Below are 5,900 nucleotides of genomic sequence, written 5' to 3'. Positions count from 1 at the left end.
TCCTGCTGACACACAGGTATATAGAGGACCTGGTACTTTGAACGTCTGGCTTCTGGCAACTGACGCCTGTTGTTATCATAGTTCAGGCAAACATAAAGATGAAGGTTAGACATATATGTAATTCTCCTCTTCCTGCAGAGTAAGTATATAAGGAAAGGGGAAGCTGAAAAACACAAATGATTTTGGCATAAATTCAGATTAACTACATTACCTGCCTTAGATCATAGTAAAGCCAGGGTCACGCAGACATCTTTGTGTTGCATGAAATGGCTGTCCTGCTGCGATTCCTGCCTTGCTCGGATCAGGACTGCCCAAGGTGACCTGTCTTTGCTTGGCTGCCCATCTGACCATGGGAAGGGGCTTCAGTTTACCCATCTCTTGCCTAAGGCTGGGTATTAGGTGAGGTTACTTTGCACAATTCTATGCAGAGTTTCTTACTGAGTGCTTATCGAGTTACTCGCTGCATGCACGACTGCCAAATCCTTTTCTTTAGCAATCTAAGGGGACATGCTCAGAATCGGCTGCAGCTCTTCCTTCTCTACAGCTCATCCTGCAGGCAGCTGCTAACAGTGGGTTTTGCCTGGGCATGCACAGGTTGCACTGATCAAACTGAAACCAAGTGAAATCAAGTAGTTGGTTGGAGTATTGCAACACCGTCAGGGGTCTCTATAGCATCAGCTCAGTAATAGTTCTCTCTGGTCATCTTGCCATCATAAAGGACACGGGTAAAAAGGTCCCCTGTGCTATTCTGGGAGTTTGTGTTACTTTACAAGGATAACATGATTCTTGAAATTGGTGCAAATCTGTGTGTAGTAGAGGTGACGTGGAGCAGCTGACAGTGTAGGAGGAGGTGCAGAATGAGGTGGAAAAAGAGCCAGGCTCATTGAGGGCAAGCTGAGTGCAGCGATGTGAACAGGCAGGGGAGCTGCTGGCTCCAGGGCTGGGCTTTGGCTGGGACAGCAAGCACTGAGTGAGGAGGAGTGAGCAGCACCTATGAATTGCATGGCTTTGGGGAGCAGGAGTGATTATTAAACAGCATTACGCCAAAGGCAATGAGGAAGGTTTTAGGTGTGTGTATATGGCAGCAGGCTAGCAGAGAGATAGTAAGAGTAATCTGGTGCTGGGGAAGAACTTTGCAGAAGCAACAGCAAAGCTGGCTGTATGCTAGTGTGGATCTGTTCAGGGATATGTGTGCACAGTCATAATTTAACAGTTGGCTGAGCAAAGTGACCGTGACTGGGGAAGCGGGAGGAATTGGCAACCCCATTTCACGTCCCCCCATTTCTGCCTTGCAAAGGGCACGATAACTCCCCGAGGTGATGCTTCTCTGCAGTTTGCTGTAAGTTTTTTCCCAAGGCACTCTAGTATGTTATGTATGAATTGCCGTTGCTGCTGTCCACGCTTCTTTCCAGCTCCCTGCTGGAGGCTGCATGGGCTTCCCAGGGCAGAGAAGGAGACTCGTGCCCTTCCTGTCCCACCTGCGAGGCTGTGATGCTTAGGAAAGGATCTTACAGCTCTCACGAGTGTGGCGTGGTATATCACGTTAGTCATAGCGCTGTGGTTACTGCCAGCTCCCCACTGCTAAACCCAGGAAGGTACAGGAAGCACGATGGAGTACCTGACCCAGCACAAGGCAGTAAGAGGGCACCTTTGGTCCCTGACATTGTAGCTGCTCCAAATTCTTGCTAGGTCAGTGTTATGCTGGGTGCTTCTAGTCCGAGGATGATGAAGGCAGCATCTCGTGAGCTCAAGCTCAGCACAGCTAGCATGTCGTAGCGTTTACCACTAGGGTGATGTTTATGTTGCAGTCCACAGGTAAAGAAGGGACTGGGAGTGTGGTGACAAAACCAAATAGCAGAGGGTATATCAGAGAGTGCAGTGTATGGCCATCTCAGCCAATCTGCAGAGAGGTGGAGCAAGATGGATCACACCTGGCTCAGCTTTCCCCTGCCTGGTGTGTTGGCTCTGTGGCAGCCACCTGAGTGTCTCCATACAGATCACTCCCATGTCCATCAAGGCTTGTCATACCAGATGTGCTGCCAGACCCACGCTGGCTCCGTGTGATTGCAAAGCCTTTCCTTGCTTTCCTGAGTGCTCCAGGAACCCAAAACTCTCAGCAGCCTCGGTCAAAAGCACCCAAATGTTGTTGTGTTTTGTTTTGTTTTTTTTTTTTTTTACATCACAGCAACTAATCTGCAAGTCGGTAATCTAGGAGTCACCCTGCCCAAAAGCATAGAAACTGAGTTTAGACCTCCGCAGACCTAGAGAGCTGTACAGCTTCGTTTGCTTGGCCCGTGCCCAAATCTGCTGGCTGTGCTCTGGGACTCCACCAGTGTCTCCACACTTGCAGTATGGCTGATCTGCAACATGGATTAGGAACCCCCAGACAACTGAGAGCTGGCTGTACTTGCTGTTTGATTATTAAAGCCCTGGCATCTTGCTTCTCACTCAGACTTGCAACTTGGGCATCATCTTCGACTGGGACTGCTCTGTATCCAGATAATGTTTAAATCTGGATGTGTGTATTCAGTAACGTAAAGGTTTTATTCACAGAGCTAAACTTTCTTCTTGTATCTTTGTTACTGCAAGATTCTGCTTGGCTTTCGCATAGTCCTTGCCTGCTACTGTAAAGCTAATTTTCCAAGTCTATCTCTGCTTAAATAATTTCTGTGATATCTCTCTACTGTATTAGATGCAAGTAACCAGCTGTGATGTCCTCTCAGCCTCGCAATCATCTCCCACTTGCTGTTCGTACGTTCTCTTCTGCCTCTTACTGACGTGTGCTCCAAGGCTCTACCACCATCCTGTTATGTATTTAAGAGTGCATGTTTTTTGGTATTTCCAAAGCATCCCAGTTTCAGTCTTCTTCAGATGGCTTTATGAAATGCCCATTTTCTAAGAAACATCTATCAGAAGGATGTTAATGTTCCTTGGATTTCTGGCCAATACTGCCTTACGTATTATCTATCTGTTACGAGCTGTCTTCCGCTGAGGTCAAAAGCTTTCTAGGGCATGGGGCTATTACTGTTCTGCTTGGATAGTCCCTAAAAATCTCATATGCAAATAATAAATAGTGGTAGTTGCTAGGAACTCAGTGAGCGTTATCAAGTAAAATCTACTGAAGTTGATGTAATGTTTTTAAAGAGACGGTGCCTTGAACAGGCCAATTTCTCAATGGAAACTGCTGAAATAAGTGTCAAATGATTTCATTTTTGTCGAAGACTTATGCTGCCTTCTGAACTATGAAAGTTTCAGGATAGCAACAATGCCACAAAAATTACTGTCCTAGACTCCATTTTCCATTAAATACCTAGATTCAGTTTGAATCAGTGCTTTACTCTTAAAACCAAATTATTTTGTAGGTTAAAAGGAACTCATCTGCCACCTTTACATTTTCAAGTGATATTCAAAAACCACCTTAAACTTTTGAACTGCAGGACAGCTCACACACTATTCATTGATATAAATGCATTCTAACTCCAACCTGTAAAAGGCAATTCACCCCAAGAGTGCGGCTATAGATATTTAGAGATGTCCCAGATGGTGGCCATGAAGTACTTGTAAACAACTACTTGGCCATGGCTATAAAATAGTTTGCATGATAAGCGATATGATGAACCCAGTGAAGGGGGAACCTGTGGTGTAACCAGCTCCTCCCTGAGCCAGGCCAATGGTGGAGCCAACCCTTATGACACCTCTTCAGAAGAAAATGCTGGTGGTGAACACCAATGTTAAAACATCCAAGTGGTGACCCAGTCCTGGTAAAGATTTGTCGGGCCTTGTTTCTCCCGTGTTGGCATAGATTACAAAGGCAGGCTCTCCTGTCTGCCCTTCGGGCTGCATCAAAGGCACTTGGTCTAATAAATTAATACGTGCCGAGACAGAGTTAGGAAAGGCTGGTTTGTTTTTTCCCTTGACATGTAGCTATTTTCCCCTGTCTGTGCTTTCCTGTTTTGGTCAATATGAGCACGGAACAAATGTGACGGGGAATGGATGCCAGGAGAATTTTTCTCTCCTTTATTTCCTGCATGGTCTCGCTTCTTAACCTTCCTAGGAGAAGTTCAGGTGGCTAAACAGAATGGGAGGACAGTGCCGGAGGCGCAGGGGCAGTGGCTTTGCGAAGGAGGCATAAGGAGGAGGAGGAGAAGCCTCCGAGGAAGCATGGCACTGGCGCAGGAGGATTGCGTTAGGGTTGTGGGGTTGGCTGGGGAGCCGATGCCTGTTCTGAGCCAAGTGGCTTATAAGCCATTGGAGACTTGGGGTGGGAAGGCTTGTAGTGCCTAGAACTGACGGAGGCTGTTTGATTGCTTTCCCAATGCAATCCCTCCTGGTGCCAGCTCTGCTGCCACCTGTGTGTGTGAGCACACATTTGGGGATGACGGGTCTTGTCAACTTTACAGGAGCGGCTTCTCAAAAGAGCTTTTGTCTGGAGCAATTGCCCAGACAGCTAGGCAAACCCATGTCAGTCTGCTCCTGTGTTTTCTTTCCCAAGAGCAATACTCAACCTTAGACTGGAGCGCCAGGCTCTGGCCCCTGACCCAGGATGCTTGTGGTCTTCTCAGAATAACACCACCCTCAACATGAGCTTGGCAAGTGCAATGGGGAACTCGTAGAAGGAAACAATATGGATCTGTGAGCAATGTCTTCAGTTGCTTTCCCAGCGGTACGCTTGCAGGGCGATCATCTGAAGCAGCATTGGCAGTATTCAGCTGGTATTGGCAAATTCAGAGGTCGAAGCCACCCTGGCTGATTGCACCCACGTCTGCAATTGTCCGCTCACGGAGAACGGCTGAGAGCGAGCTGAGATGGGTGGGAGCTGAGAGGAGCATCTCTGGTGACCTTCACTGGAGCCCACCAGGGCTCTGCTGGCCACAACATCAAGGCAAGGCGAGTGACTTCAGTAAGCCCCTGAACTTGAAGGCAAACAGCCTGGGCTGGATGGCCTGTGGGGAAGACCATGAAGGGCTGGGTGCGACCACCCCTCACCGGAGAGCGGAGAGACGGGCCGAGGCGGGACAGGAGAGGTGGTTGCCTGGCGGCCCTGGCAGAACCCCACGTGGGGAGGTAGCACTGGCCGTGCGCCTTACGGCATCGGGGTTGGCAAACCAGCGGGGCTGTGGGCAGGAACGCAGGCAGCGCCGGCCACGGGCTCCGCTTGCCGCTCCTTGTGCCCCGGGAAGCGGGACGCTGTCAGCGAGGTCCCGGACGCTGGCCCTGAGCCCACAGACGCCGCCCGAGCCACAATCTCCCCTTTGTTTTTGGTGGCGAGGTATCCAGAGGCTGTAGCTGCTTTTCCTACACCCACTGGGAGGATGTGGGATTTTTCCTGGCTGCGAGGCAGAGGACGGCTGCGAAACGCGGCAGCAAGAAGCTCTGCAGGCTGGGCCAGTGACTCAGCTGCTGGCGATGGGCAGGGGACCGAACAGGCGGGCTCTCCCCTCTCGGGGCGCGCAGCAGCCCAAGCCGCCGCGCCTTTGCAAACCTTAATCCTTTTGTTTTCCACCCTGCTCTTAGTTTTGCCGCACAAGAGGTGAAGAAACTAATCTCGCCAGCAGGAGATACCCTCACTGGTTTGGAGAAACAAACACATGATTTTTATTTTTAAAATATTTCATTCCTTTCATTATAGTCATTTCTGCAGAAACACAGTCAGAAGTTGCTGTGTAGGAGTATGGATTTCTGGTAACAAGGCCACCTACACAAATCCACTGCAGGAAATAGGAAGCGCATACCTAAAGCCTTCATTGTCTAGGGCCCAGTTTTGCAGAAGTGCTAAGCACCGCTTAGTCCTGCTGAAGGCAGTGGGAATAGGTGGTGCTGAGCCCATAGCAGGAGGTGGTCAGGATTGAACCATCCTAGATCTTGACTCAGTGAGTCATAGTAGTGCATGGCATTTGATA

The sequence above is a fragment of the Haliaeetus albicilla genome, chromosome 1 (assembly GCF_947461875.1).
Source record: "Haliaeetus albicilla chromosome 1, bHalAlb1.1, whole genome shotgun sequence".
Lineage (NCBI taxonomy): Eukaryota > Metazoa > Chordata > Aves > Accipitriformes > Accipitridae > Haliaeetus > Haliaeetus albicilla.
Note: the sequence above shows the minus strand (reverse complement) of the source record.